The following is a 16,423-nucleotide window of genomic DNA, read 5'->3' on the forward strand; positions in this document are numbered from 1 at the left end:
TGTCAAAATTAACACAAATCAACTTTATTCTCTCTTTCTAAGAATCCTTAAACATCTCTGTATCAAAGGTCTATCAAACCTCGAGCTCTATACTAACAACCAGAGCAAGTTACAAATCCTGCTAAGTGTCAGTTTATATAATCTCTAAGATGGAAATAATATGAAAACCTACCTCCTAGTGTCATTGTTTAGGTTGAAGTTTCAGTAAGAAAATGCATGAAGAATGTGACAAATAGAACTTATTGCAAGTTATTATCTATTGTTTTTGTTTTGTTTTGTTTTGTTTTTTGAGACACGGTTTTGCTCTTGTTGACCAGGCTGGAGTGACTTCCAGCAAATTTTGACTCTGGAATCAAGAATTTCTCTATTTGCCTATCCCCTCTCCATAACAGAACTTTGTGAATGTACATAGTTTGTACTCATTTTAGCCAGCAGGGACGCAGAGATAACCATTACATCCAAAATGAATACCTAAAGGAAAAAACGACAATATTTAACCTGAAAGTTCCATTCTGTTCATTGGTACCCAATGTAAATATTTATGCCTACATTTAAAGGATGAGGAGGAGTTTGACAGAAGCAAAACTGGAGGAGGGCATCCAAGACCAAGGGTTCAGCAGGAAAGAGCAGAGCATATTTAGGAAATTCTAAGTATTTAGTATTAGTGGCCCATAAATTTCATAATGGGAAAGGTCTGTGGCCAAGTAACAGCGATTCCTGGATTCCTTACAAAAAGATCATGTGCACCACTTTAGGTCCACCAGGACACAAGCCACTCTGTGGTTACACTTTTATATTTTGATTTTGACTTGCCTCCTTCCCCACCAATGTCAATGTAACTAGGAGCCAGTGCATGGTGCAGAAGCCTCCCATGTGCCACTCCCACCCCATGGAGGACTGTGCCACTCTATGACAACACTGGCAGTGCCCACCTAATGCCCCCCACTCTACCTGCTCCCCTAGCCTGGGAGGAAGGAGGGTGGAAGCTAGATGTCAACTTCTGTTCCACTGGCAGGATTTGATGACCACTGCTGTGACACGGACATGTAGAACCCCATTTTCTTTTTCTGGATCTCACACCATCAGCATCAGTGTAAAAGCCACAGAGTACCCAACAACAGGTAGTGTTCCATGATGTTGTCTTAGGGAGATTAAGAAAACGGTCTTGACCCTGAGTATCTCCTTCAGCATTCTTGACAAAACAATCACATGTTCTCTACGTTTAAAAGACCCTTCCAAGTGGGCAAAACTCTTTCATTAACCTCATCCCAGCTTGACTAAGTATTGTTAGGAAATTTCAGAGACATGGCATCAAGATGGTAAGTGTGTGGGATACAAGGGATGGGGAGGAGGCTAGTTCCAAAGTGTTTGCCTGACAACTTGGTGTGGATGGTCGGTCCCTCCACCAACTTGCGATCTAAAGACATTATCAGGTATTTGTGGTAAAGAGGGTTGTCTTAGTCCTTTTTGTGCTACTATAACAGAATACCTGAGACTGAGTAGTTTACAATGAAGAGATTTATTGGCTAACAGTTCTGGAGGCTGCGGATTTTAATATCGATGTGTCAACATCTGTTCAAAGGTTTCTTGTTATATCATTACATGGTAGAAGGTATGAGAGTGAGAGAGAGCAAGAGGAGGCTGAACTCACATTTTTGCAATGTGATTAATCCTAGCTGTGACGGTATAGCCTACTGGCCTACTTACTTCTTAAGGGGTTCCACCTCTTTTTTTTTTTTTTTTTTTTTTTTTTTTTTTTTTGAGATGGAGTCTCACTTTGTTGCCCAGGCTGGAGTGCATTGGCGCGATCTCGGCTCACTGCAAGCTCCACCTCCTGGGTTCATGCCATTCTCCTGCCTTAGCCTCCTGAGTAGCTGGGACTACAGGTGCCTGCAACCATGCCCAGCTAATGTTTTTTATTTTTTTATTTTATTTTTTATTTTTTTGTATTTTTAGTAGAGACAGGGTTTTACCAGGTTAGCCAGGATGATCTCCATCTGACCTCGTGATCTGCCTGCCTCGGCCTCCCAAAGTGCTGGGATTACAGGTGTGAGCCACTGCGCCTGGCCTCCACCTCTTAATACTCTTACATTGGCAACTAAACTTCAACATAAGTCTTGGAGGAGATAGCAATGGTTAAATTTGGAAATGGACTTGATGAGTTTGAAGGCCTTCTAGGATTTTCTAATATAGTTGTTTATACAAAGTCTGGAGCTAAACATGGGAGGTACATTTCTTGTAAGGCCAACCTTTAGTCATTTTTGTGTGACAGGGATCTCTAACTGCGATTAATAGCAGAGTCCTTACAGTCTCTTTGTTCCCCTTTCGTAACTGCAAAAACTGTTGGTTAAATCCTCTACTTAAAACTCTTTAATGTGAATATCAGAAGTAGAAACAAAAGCAATTTTAGCTTTTAGCCAGTATATAGGACTTTTAAAATTATGTTATACAATGTCTCAATTCTTATATCATAATCTTTCATAAATTATGCTAGACCTTGTTTCTATTATATAACGTTTTCTATTTGAAATTGAATTTTTCATTTTTAAATAATTTTAGCCAGTAGCTTATATTGCCAGTATCTTCCATGCCTTCCTGCAAGTCAAAATCTTATCCCAAGTGACAGTCCCAGCTCTACTCACCCGTCTTCATCATATCATGGTGAAGTTTCCCCAAATTCTCTCTCCTTCCTGAAGCCTTTCTGTGAAGAGATCCCTTTCTAAACATCTCCCTTGATTACACATAAAAGTTTACTCTCAATTTTTTTTTAATGTACTTGAAAAAATAAACACAGTTGAAGGGGGTTAATTATATAAAGCATTTCTTCACACATATGTTAGTTTTCTATTTCTGAGTAACAAGTACCACACAATTATTGGCTTGAATGAACACCATTTATTCTCTCATGGCTTCTGCAGGTGAAAAATCTGGAAACAGCTGAACTAGTTGCTCCAACTAGAGTCTCAACAGTATTAGCCGGCCTGTGTTCCTTTCTGGAGCTTGGGGCCCTCTTTCTGGCTCACATTGCTGTTGCCAGAATTCAGTTCCCAGTGGCTGTGGGACTGAGTCTTCTGCTTTCTTACTGGCTGTCGACCAGGGAACAATCTCAGCATGGCTCTCTCTGCATACCCTCTCATGCTCCCAAACTCCTGACTCTGAAACCCCTCAAGTCTAACACAACAGAGTCTCCTACAATGTCAGATGATCACACACATGACTATTCCATCAGCACTTGCTCTGTAACACAACCTAATCCAGGGAGTGGATGTCCCATCATAGTCAAAATTTCCATCCTCATGTAAGCATAAGGGATCATACAAGACATGTATACCAGGGAGGTGGAATCTTGGGAGTCGGCTTAGAATTCTGTCTACCATCATGTTTCAATAAGTTTGGCCTGCTATACCAAACATAACAGACTGGATGGCTTAAACAACAAACATTTATTTCTCACCATTATGGAGGATGGGGAGTACAAGACCAAGGGGCCAATAGAACTGTGCCTGGTGAAGGGCAACTTTCTGGCCTGTAGACATACACCTTCCCTCTGTATCCTCACATGACTGAGAGAATGATCACCTTGTGTCTCTTCTTATAATGGCACTAACCCCATTCCTGAGGATGGAATCACCTCCCAAAGCCCCACCTCCAGATACCGTCACATTGGGGATTAGACTTCAACACGTGAATTTTGGTGGAACACAAACCTTCAGTCTGTACCACAAAACATGACAGTAGAATTCATGAGGATGCTCTCGATGTCAAATTCCTGTAAATTATTAAAGAATGTAATTGACATTCTTGAAGAAATTATTAAAGAAATTTGATTGTCCTGCCTCTATTAAAGACTTTCAAGAATATTATGTAAATGAATTTTTATTATGGAGCAAATAAATCAAATCAAATGAAAACAGAATGGGAGGTTGACTTCAATAATTTCATGAATATATTTAAAATCAAATTCTTAGCATGGAGAAAAATCTCAAATTCTAGTATAAAGAAATAAACCAAAAAAGAAAGAAATAGACAAGGAAAAATATTTTCAACATATATGATTGACAAAAAATAGATATTTCTAATATCCAAGTGCATTTTATTTAAAAATAGACAACCCAGTAGGAAAATGGACAATGATGAAATTTCATAGGAGAGGAAATTAAAATGACCAACAAGCATATTAAATGGTATTGAGCCTTGGTAGTTGTCAAAAAAATACAAACTAAAGCAAAATGAGATATCACACATTAGCTTTTGGTATGGGTAGAAATATGCATTGTCATAGGTATCTGACAAGAAATTTGTGATATTTATTAAAATTTACAATGTGCTTGTCCCCAGCAATACCACATTTTGGAATAGAATTCATATAAATAAAAATATCTGTGCATAAGGACATAGAGACAAGACTACCTACTGCAGCCTTATTTGTAGAAGAAACAAAAATTTTTAAACTGAGTGATGGACAGAATAAGGAATGATAACTCCCAATTTTGAATGGTAAGTGGATCTTTCTTTAAAAACAGGGAGCTGGGTGTGGTGGCTCATGCCTGTAATCCCATCACTTTGGGAGGCCACGGTGTGAGGATCACCTGAGCTCAGGAGTTCAAGACCAGCCTGGGCAACATGACAAAAAGTCGTCTCTACACAATTAGCCAGGCACAGTGGCATGTGACTGTAGTCTCAGCTATTTGGGAAGCTGAGTTAGGAAAGTCACTGGATCCCAGGAAGCAGAGGTTGCAGGGAGCCATGACCGTGCACTGCACTCTAGCTTGGGCAACAGAGAAAGACCCTGTCTTAAAAATATATATATATATCTTAAAATCTGGCAGTATTAAAATTATAAATCACTATAAAAAGCAAGGTACAGAGTAATTTGTATTGTATGATCCAATTTTTGTGAAAGACAAAACAAATTTTACGCCTGTTCCTCTACCATGCCTCCCCAAGTCCTTCATTCCAAATAGCACCTCTGTCTCTACTCTCAAAGCAACAACTGATCCCTGTGATAGGACACTTCCCAGCCAGGCTGATAGGTAGACTTGGCTGCCTGTGTGTCTTTTCTTCAGAGAGTGTGAGCTTCCTTTTATGAATAATAATTGTAGCTAACATTTAGGAGGGTGCTCCTACCTGCTAAACTCTGTGATCAGTACTTTAAATTGATTATTTAATTTATTCACTAAACAGTCCTTTAAAATGGTGCTGTTATTCCTCTTCATCTTACAGATAAGGAAACTAAGGCAAAACAAACAAACAACAACAACAAAAAAATGAAATAATAAGTGCAAGCACACAGAGCTAGTAAGGAATAGGGTCTGCCAGGTCCCAAAAGGCATGCCATCACCACTGCCCCATACTGCCTCTGGCACAGGTAGAGGTCATGTCTTACTCATCTCTGTCGCTCCACTGGACCCAGCTTAGAGCCTGACCTAGGGAGATGCTCAGTCAATGCTGATTAATTTTAGGTAGAACAGCAATGTCAGGCACAGTGAGCACTTTTGCTATGATTGATTGGGTGTCTGATTCTCTGCTATGAAGAGAAGGGGAGTGCTGGATCAAATACATCTCTCTGGTGCCTAGCTCTCTGCTTTATTTGTCCTGCTTTCTTGCTCCTCCTTCTTCTTAACTGCACCACTTGGGTTCAGAGCTGGAGCTTAGTCCAGTCAAAGGAAAAACAGAACTCTGAATGGCCTGAGTGAGCCTGAAGGACACATACAAAGTCTAGCAAGTGAAAAAAGAGAGATTAAAAGTGAGAAATATTTAATCTAATCAAGATGTTATCTGAAATTGGTATATTGCAAACAATGTCCAGATTTCAAATGCTGATTCAGTGCCCATTCATTCTGAAAATGGTGTTAATTGAATAATACGTGATGTATGTGGTTTAAAGACTCCAGATAACATGTGTAGAATTAAGTACTATTTCTGCTTTGCTGACTAAGGCAAATAATTCATTGAAATCTCCTGTAATGCAGAGAGGAAAGAAATCACATATGTGCAGCAGGAAAAGTACATGCAAGAGTTTCATGTGGAATAAGATTCTCTATACGTGTAACAGATAAAGTAATACAGAGTTAAAGAATGGCTTAATACTTTTCTATAAGTAAGAAATAACACATATTATGTTGACTTATTTTGGAAAAACAGTTTACCTAAATGTCTCACAATGTATGGCTTCTTATCATCATCTTTCTTCTGTGTCTATAAAAATAATTTTATTGTGGGTTTATGCCAAATTAAATATAACTGTTCTGGTAAATCTAAGATTATAAAAGTCTCTAATCATGAATTTATCTTTATATGAAGAAGTCGAAATTTACAAGAACTATACTTTGAAGTCTTATACACCTGAAAGTTCAAACTGACAAATGGTTTTATATAAGGACTTAGAATCAGAGGGCTTTGAATCATTTCTGCAAAATTTCATGTCAAATTACTAAAGCACAGCAAATCAAAGCATTAGAAATGTCATAATTAAGCAAGCCAAATAAGTACAAAAAGTTTTATTACACATATTTTAACATAGTTAATAAAATTTCCACAGATTTTATATATATATATACACACACACACACACACACACACACACACACACAGCAGTATTCTCATTCTTAAAAGTCATCATGGTTCTTATCACAAGTGATAGTAATACAATTTTGAAAACTGATTAGCGCTAATAACATATATTATGCTTCAATTTCATGTAGATACATACTTATAAAATATATACAGATACACACATACATAGAGATTATACACATTCAATTCATAAAATATGTTTTACTAAGCTCAAAGAGCTTTGAAGCTCTTTCTAGTACATTTGTTACACTGAAAGTTGATCACATAGCAATAACCATTCAAGTCAGAGTTCCTATGGTTTTTAAGCAGACACAAAGGCACAGCAAGGTAGTTAGAAACAGCTAACAAGTGACCAGTTTTCAATTGTCTTTTTCCAACTCTATTCAAATATTCATTGCTGATTACCATTCATAGTTGACTAGCGAATTCCAAATGAGGTAGAAAAATAACCAGCAGAAAGAAAAATTAAATACACCAAAGTCTGGATGAAAAAGTATCAATAAAGAACTAAAAAGGGAAAAGCATAAATGTTGATGAGGAGAACAGAAGAATAAATAGGTACTAAATCCTCCCCACCTATAAACTACATCAGACAGTAGTCATCTCTGTTTAACCCTTTCATAACTGCGTGCCTTCACAAGGCCTCTACTCCTTCAAAAGTTAATAATAACTCATAGAGTTACTATGAGGATTAAATGATTGAATAACATAAAGCATAAGGTGCTTGGCGTATTGTAAGAGACAAATAAATGTTAGCTATTAGCATTGTCATTATTATTATTTAACTTTTCAATACAGTGTTTAAACAGATCCTGGGATAAAGAAAATAATAGAACTTTGGATCCAGGTAATGCTGAATTCTATCTCAGATCTGTGCATTATCAGCCATGTGATCATGGGAAAATTGCTCATTCTTTCTAAGCCTCAGTCTTTTCATCTACAAAATAAGACATGATTATTTTTATTATTTCCAATGTATATGATAGGAAGAACACTGAAGGCTATATTATAAAAATGAACTCTTAAAAAAATGCATTTCAGTTGAATATTTCTTAGCATATTTTAGTGTATGTCAATTTCACTATCGAAATGTTTTGACTGGCAGTACTTTCCAACAGTGAAACAGAAATTGATATGAATGAACAACAATTTAATTCAGCACTGAAATCAAGACTAAAAATATCTTAGCGAATTTAATTCCTAAGAATAACTATTAAGATGCTGATGTAAAGATTCAAAACCGGCCAGGTGTGGTGGGTCATACCCAAAATCCCAGCACTTTGGGAGGCCGAGGAGGGTGGATCACCTGAGGTCAGAAGTTCAAGACCAGCCTGGCCAACATGGTGAAACCTCGTCTGTACTAAAACTGCAAAAATTAGCTAGGCATAGTGGCATGCCCCGTAATCCTAGCTACTCAGGAGGGAAGAGAAAGAGAAGGAAAAAAAGAAGAAAGCTTCACTCTTCAATTTTGACTTCTGCGTTTCTTGACTCAAATCTAACCTAGAAAAGAGTCTCTGTATATAAAAGAGATAACATGTGCATGCTAAGTTCCAAATGAGTTAGATAAACAAGAAGCACCACATTAGTAATGTGGAGAGAGAGCTAAAGGACAGTGGAGTAGATAAACAAAGAGTGGAGAAGAAGCACTCCCACTAAGTCAGGAGAGAGAAGAGAATCAGGGAAACAGGAAGATACAGGGAATGATAAACAGGGATTCTCTATTTGTTTTCTAGTGCTACTGTAACAAATTACCATAGACTGAGTGACTAGAGCTCTCAACCCTCAATTCAGAGAGTGTGTAAATATCCCTTTTGACTCTCCCAGTGGTAGTTGGAAAGATGTGGGGCAATGGAGAGTTTGTTGTTGGTTTCTATGTTTTCCTTTTTAATAAGAGAGAGATGAATATGTTAAAAAGCTGACAAATCAATGGTGGCTGGCAAGATGGGTGACTAGGAACAGCTCTGGTTTGCTACTCTCAGAAAGATCAATGCAGAAGGTGGGTGATTCTGCATTTTCAACTGAGGTATTCAGTTCATCTCATTGGGACTGGTTAGATAGTGGGTGCAGCACATGGAGGGTGAGCCGAAGCACAGTGGGGCGTCGCCTCACCTGGGAAGTGCAAGAAGTCAGGGAACTGCCTCCCTTACCCAAGCGAAGCCATGAAGGACTGTGCCCTGAGGGACAGGTGCACTCTGGCCCAAATATTATTCTTTTCCCATGGTCTTCACAACCTGCAGACCAGGAGATTCCCTCAGGTGCCTACGCCACCAGGGCCTGGGGTTTCAAGCACAAAACTGGGCAACAATTTGGCCAGACACCAAGCTAGCTGCAAAAGTTTTTTTTCATACCCCGGTGGCACCTGGAATGCCAGTGAGACAGAACCATTCACTCACCTGAAAAGAGAGCTTAAGCCAGGGAGCCAAGTGGTCTATCTCAGTGGATCCCACCCCCATGAAGCCCAGCAAGCAGAGATCCATGGGTTTGAAATTCTCACAGCCAGCCCAGCAGTCTGAAGTCAACCAGTGACACTCGACATTGATAGAGGGGGGAGCATCCACCATTACTGAGGCTTAAGTAGATGATTTTCCCCTCACAGTGTAAACAAAGCTGCCAGGAAGTTTGGACTGGGCAGAGCCCACCATAGCTCAGCAAAGCCACTGTAGCCAGATTGCCTCTCTAGATTTCTCCTCTCTGGGCAGGGCATCTCTGAAAGAAAGGCAGAAGCCCCAGTCAGGGGCTTATAGATAAAACTCCCATTTCCCTGGGACAGAGCACCTGGGGGAAGGGGTGGCTAGACTTCTGCCTTCAGCAGACTTAAATATTCCTGCCTGACAACTCTGACAAGAGCAGCAGATCTCCCAGCACACCACTCAAGCTCTGCTAAGGGACAGACTGCCTCTTCAAGAGGGTACCTGACCCCCGTGCCTCCTGACTGAGAGACACCTCCCTGTAGGGGCCAACAGACACCTCATACAGGAGAGCTCTGGCTGGCATCTGGCAGGTGCCTCTCTGGGACAAAACTTCTAGAGGAAGGAACACACAGCAATCTTGCTGTTCTGCAGCCTCCGCTGCTGATACCCAGGCAAACAGGGTCTGGAGTGGACTTCCAGCAAACTCCAGCAGACCTGTACCAGAGGTCCCTACTGTAAGAAGGAAAACCAACAAACAGAAAGAAATAGAATCAACATAAAAAAAAAAAAGGCATCCACACAGAAACCTGATCTGAAGGTCACCAACATCAAAGACCAAAGGTAGATAAATCCACGAAGATGAGGAAAAACCAGTGCAAAAAGGCTGAAAATTCCAAAAATCAGAAAGCCTCTTCTCCTTCAAAGGATCAAAACTCCTTGACAGCAAGGGAACAAAACCAGACAGAGATTAAGTTTGATAAATTGACAGAAGGAGGCTTCAGAAGGTGGGTAATAACAAACTCCTCTAAGCTAAAGGAGCACATTCTAACCCAATGCAAGGAAGTTAAGAACCTTGAAAAAAGGTTAGAGGAATTGCTAACTAGAATAACCAGTTTAGAGAAGAACATAAATGAACTGATGGAGCTGAAAAACACAGCATGAGAACTTTGTGAAGCATACACAGGTATCAATAGCTGAATAGATCAAGCAGAAGAAAGGATATCAGAAACTGAAGATCAACTTAATGAAATAAAGCATGAAGACAACATTAGAGAAAAAAGAATGAAAAGGAACAAACAAAGCCTCCAAGAAATATGGAACTATATCAAAAGACCAAATCTACATTTGATTGGTGTGCCTGAAAGTGGCGAGGAGAATGGAACCAAATTGGCAAACACTCTTCAGAATATTATCCAGTAGAACCTCTCCAACCTAGCAAGACAGGCCAACATTCAAATTCAGGAAATACAGAGAACACCACTAAGATATTCCTCAAGAAGAGAAATACCAAGACACACAATCGTCGTATTCACCAAGGTTGAAATGAAGGAAAAAATGTTAAGGGCAGCCAGAGAGAAAGGTCAGATTACCCACAAAGGGAAGTCCATCAGACTAACAGTGGATCTCTTGGCAGAAACCCTACAAGACAGAAGAGAGCAAGGGGACAATATTCGACATTCTTAAAGAAAAGAATTTTCAACCCACAATTTCATATCCAACCAAACGAAGCTTCATAAGTGAAGGAGAAATAAAATGCTTTCCCAACAAGCAAATGCTGAGGGATTTTGTCACCATCAGACCTGCCTTACAAGAACTCCTGAAGGAAGCACTAAATATGGAAAGGAAAAAACGATACCAGCCACTGCAAAAACATACCAAATTGTAAAGATCATCGACACTATGAAGAAATTGCATCAATTAAGAGGTGAAATAACCAGCTAGCATCATAATAACAGAATCAAATTCACACATAACAATATTAACCTAAAATGTAAATGAGCTAAATGTCCCAATTAAAAGACACAGACTGGCAAATTGGTTACAGAGTCAAGACCCATCAGTTTGCTGTATTCAGGAGACCAATTTCATGTGCGAAGACACACATAGGCTCAAAATAAAGTGATGAAGAAATATTTACCAAGCAAATGGAAAGCAAAAAAAAATCAGGGGTCATAATCCCAGCCTCTGATGAAACAGACTTTAAACCAACAAAGATCAACAAAGACGAAGAAGGGCATTACATAATGGTAAAGGGATCAATGTAACAAGAAGAGCTAACTATCCTAAATATATATGCACCCAATACAGAAGCACCCAAAATCATAAAGCAAGTTCTTAGAGACCTACAAAGAGACTTAGACTCACACAGAATAATAGTGGGAGACTTTAAAACCCCACTGTCAATATTACACAGATCAATGAGATAGAAGACTAACAAGGATATTCAGGACTTGAACTCAGCTCTAGAACCAGTGGACTTAAAAGACATCTACAGAACTCTCCACCCCAAATCAACAAAATATACATTCTTCTCAGCACCACATAGCACTTATTTTAAAATTGACCACATAATTGGAAGTAAAACACTCCTCAGCAAATGCAAAGGAACAGAAATCATAACAAACAGTCTCTCAGACCACAGTGCAATCAAATTAGAATTCACAATGAAGAAACTCACTCAAAACTGCACAACTACATGGAAACTGAAGAACCTGCTCCTGAATGAATACTGAGTAATAAAGAAATTAAGGCACAAATAAATAAGTTATTTGAAACCAATGAGAATGAATACACAATATACCAGAATCTCTGAGACACAGCTAAAGCAGTGGTTAGAGGGAAATTTATAGCACTAAATACCCACAAGAGAAAGCAGAAATGATTGAAAATCGACACCCTAACATCACAATTAAAAGAAATAGAGATTGACTGGGCATGGTGGCTCATGCCTGTAATCCCAACACTTTGGGAGGTGTCAGGAGATTGAGACAATCCTGGCTAACATGAAGAAACCCTGTCTCTCCAAAAAAAAAAAAAAAAATACAAAGAGTTATCCAAGCATGGTGGCACACACCCATACTCCCAGTTACTCAGAAGGCTGAGGCAGAAGAATCACTTGAACTCAGGAGGTGGAGGTTGCAATGAGCCAAGATCATGCCAATGCACTCCAGCCTGGGCGACAGAGTGAGACCCCATATCAAAAACAAAAACAAAAACAAAAAGGAATAGAGAAGCAAGAGCAAGCAAATTCACACACTAGCAGAAGACAAGAAATAACTAAGATCAGAGCAGAAATGAAGGAGATAGAGACACAAAAAACCATCCAAAAAATCAATGAATCTAGGAGCTGTTTTTTTGAAAAGATCAACAAAATAGACCCCTAGCAGACTAATAAAGAAGAAAAGGAGAAGAATCAAATAGACACAACAAAAAATGATAAAGGGAAAATCACCACTGATCCCCCAGAAATACAAACTACCATCAGAGAATACTATAAACACCTTCATACAAATAAACTAGAAAATCTAGAAGAAATTGATAAATTCCTGGGTACATACACTCTCTGAAGACTAAACCAGGAAGAAGTTGAATCCCTGAATAGACCAATAACAACTTCTGAAATTGAGGCAGGAATTAATAGTCTACCAACCCAAAAAAAGACCACGACCAAATGGATTCACAGCCTAATTCTACCAGAGGTACAAAGAGGAGCTGGTAACATTCCTTCTGAAACTATTCCAAACAATAGAAAAACAGGAACTCCTCCCTAACTCATTTTATGAGGCCAGCATCTTCCTGATACTAAAACCTGGCAGACACAACAAAAAAAGAAAATATCAGGCCAATATCACTGATGATATCGATGTGAAAATCCTCAATAAAATACTGGTAAACTGAATCCAGCAGCACATTGAAAAGCTTATCCACTATAATCAAGTCAGATTCATCCCTGGGATGCAAGACTGGTTCAACATATGCAAATCAATAAACAAATTCCATCACATAAACAGAAATAATGAAAAAAAGACACATGATTGTCTCAATAGATGAAGAAAAGGCCCTCAATAAAATTCAACAGTGCTTCATGGTAAAAACTCTCAATAAACTAGGTATTAATGGAATGTATTTCAAAATAATAAGAGCTATTTATAACAAACCCACAGCCCATAACATACTGATGGGCAAAGGCTGGAAGCATTCTCTTTGAAAACCGACACAAGACAAGGATGCCCTCTCTCACCACTCCTAATCAACATAGTATTGGAAGTTCTGGCCAGGGCAATCAGGCAAGAGAAAGAAACAAATGGTATTCACATAGGAAGAGAGGAAGTCAAACTGTCTCTGTTTGCAGATGACATGATTGTAAATTTAGAAAACCCCATCGTCTCAGCGCAAAATTTCCTTAAGTTAATTAGCAACTTCAGCAGTTTCTGGATACAAAATCAATGTGCAAAACTCACAAGCATTCCTATACACTGATAACAGCTGGAGAGCCAAATTATAAGTGAACTCCCATTCACAATTGCTACAAAGAGAATAAAATACCTAGGAGTACAACTTACATGGGGTGTGAAGGACCTCTTCAAGGAGAACTACAAACCACTGCTCAAGGAAATAAGAGGATACACAAACAAATCGAAAAACATTCCATGCTCATGGATAGAAAGAATCAATATCATGAAAATGGTCATGCTGTCCAAAGTAATATATAGATTCAATGCTATCCCCATCAAGCTACCATTGACTTTCTTCACATAATTAGAAAAAACTGCTTTAAATTTCATATGGAACCAAAAGAGATCCCATATAGCAAAGACAATCCTAAGCAAAACAAACAAACAAAGCTGGAGCCATCACGCTACCTGACTACAAGCTATACTACAAGGCTACGGTTACCAAAACAGCATGGTATTGGTACCAAAACAGATATAGACCAATGGAACAGAACAGAGGCCTCAGAAATAACACTATACATCTTCAGTAATCTGATCTTTGACAAACCCGACAAAAACAAGAAATGGGGAAAGGATTCCCTATTTAATAAATAGTGTTGGGGAAAACTGACTAGCCATATGTGGAAAACTGAAACTGGACTACTTACTTACACCTTATACAAAAATTAACTCAGGATGGATTAAAGACTTAAACATAAGACCTAAAACCAAAAAACCCTAGAAGGAAACCTAGGTAATACCATTCTGGATGTAGGCATGGGCAAGGACTTCATGACTAAAACACCAAAGCAATAGCAACAAAAGCCAAAATAGACAAATAGGATCTAATTAAACCAAAGAGCTTCTGCACAGCAAAAGAAACTACCATCAGAGTGAACAGGCAACCTACAGAATGGGAGAAAATTTTTGCAATCTACCGATCTGACAAAGGGCTAATATCCAGAACCTACAAAGAACTCAGACAAATTTACAAGAAAAAAACAAACAACCCCATCAAAAAGTGGGCAAGGGATATGAACAGACACTTCTCAAAAGAAGACATCTATGCAGTCAACAGATACATGAAAAAAATGCTCATCATCACTGGTCAACAGAGCAATGCAAATCAAAACCACAATGAGATACCATCTCAAGTCAGTTAGAATGGCAATCATTAAAATGTCAGGAAACCGCAGATACTGGAGAGGATGGGGAGATATAGGAACACTTTTACACTGTTGGTGGGAGTGTAAATTAGTTCAACCATTGTGGAAGACAGTGTGGCGGTTCCTCAAGGATCTAGAACTAGATTTACCATTTGACCCAGCGATCCCATTACTGGGTATATACCCAAAGGATTATAAATCATACTACTATAAAGACACACACACATGTATGTTTATTGCAGCACTATTCACAACAGCAAAGACTTGGAACCAACCCAAATATTCATCAGTGATAGACTGGATTAAGAAAATGTGGCACATATAAATCATGGAATACTATGCAGTCATAAAAAGGATGACTTCATATTCTTTGCAGGGACTGGGATGAAGCTGAAAACCAGCATTCTCAGAAAAGTAACACAAGGACAGAAAATCAAATACTGCAAGTTCTCACTCATATGTGGGAATTGAACAATGAGATCACTTGGACACGGTGAGGGGAATATCACACACCAGGGCCTGTCAGGGGGAGGGGGACTGGGAGAGGGATAGCATTAGGAGAAATACCTAATGTAAATGATGAGTTGATGGGTGCAGCAAACCAACATGGCACATGTATACCTATGTATCAAACCTGCACGTTGTGCACATGTACCCTAGAATTTAAGGTATAAAAGAAATAAAAAATAAAAAGTAAAAAATAAAGCCCTTACAATGGTCTAGAAGTACCTGCACAATGTGCCCTACAATGGTGTAGAAGTACCTAAATAATCTGGCCCCCATTCCTCTCTCAGCTCATCTGATGCTTTCTTCTATTTTGCTCCCTCCTCTCCAATCATACTGGCTTCCCTGGTATTCTTCAAATACGTTTCTCATTCTTTTATCTTAGTGCCTTTGCCTGGAATATTATTTTCCTACATATTCACATATGTAAGAAATTTTAAATCATCCTCATTAAAATTGAAGCTCCTAACATATTTCTCCTTATATATCTATATCATTGTTTTTATTTTTAAAAAATACTATATGGTTTATATTTATGGTTTAAGTCCCTTGCTCAATAATATAAAACTTCATGAGTCTGGAGACGTTATTATTTGTTGATGTATTCCCAAAGCCAAGAACAGTGCTTGGCACACATAGTAGCTTCTCTTTCTGTCTCTGTGTACGTATGTGAGTGCATGTGTGCATGCACACATTTTATTTGTGTGTTTGTGTTTGGTTGTTGTTTTTGTTGAATGGATGAATGAAGGAATGGACGACATATCACCTACCCACCCCCTTGCTCACGTAACTTACACTTACTTATCTTCTTCCTGTTCCTTAAACATGCTTAGTTCTTTCTTTCTTTCAGGGCTTTACATTTTTTACCTTCATTCTGGTATATGCATCTCCTTACTCTTCAAAATTTGCACCAAGCATTTAATGTGAATCCTTCAGTCTCAGTTTTAAAATTTATTTTGAGAGCTCTTACCTGAAAATTCTATCAGAAAGAAGTCTCACTCATTGCTCTTTGTTCCAGCTTTCTGTTTGTTTCCTTTAGAGTACTTATGCTCTTAAACTGTTTTGTTTACAAAGGTGATAACCTCCTTATTGTCTGTATATTAAAACATTTAGTCCCTATAAAAAAAAAAAAAAACCCCATCAAAATGTGGGCAAAGGATATGAACAGACACTTCTCAAAAGAAGACATTTATGCAGCCAACAAACATATGAAAAAAAGCTCATCCTCACTGGTCGTTAGAGAAATGCAAATCAAAACTACAATGAGATACCATCTCACACCAGTTAGAATGGCGATCATTAAAAAGTCAGGAAACAACAGATGCTGGAGAGG

Source organism: Mandrillus leucophaeus, unplaced genomic scaffold, assembly GCF_000951045.1.
Source record: "Mandrillus leucophaeus isolate KB7577 unplaced genomic scaffold, Mleu.le_1.0 Scaffold951, whole genome shotgun sequence".
NCBI classification, from domain to species: Eukaryota; Metazoa; Chordata; class Mammalia; order Primates; family Cercopithecidae; genus Mandrillus; species Mandrillus leucophaeus.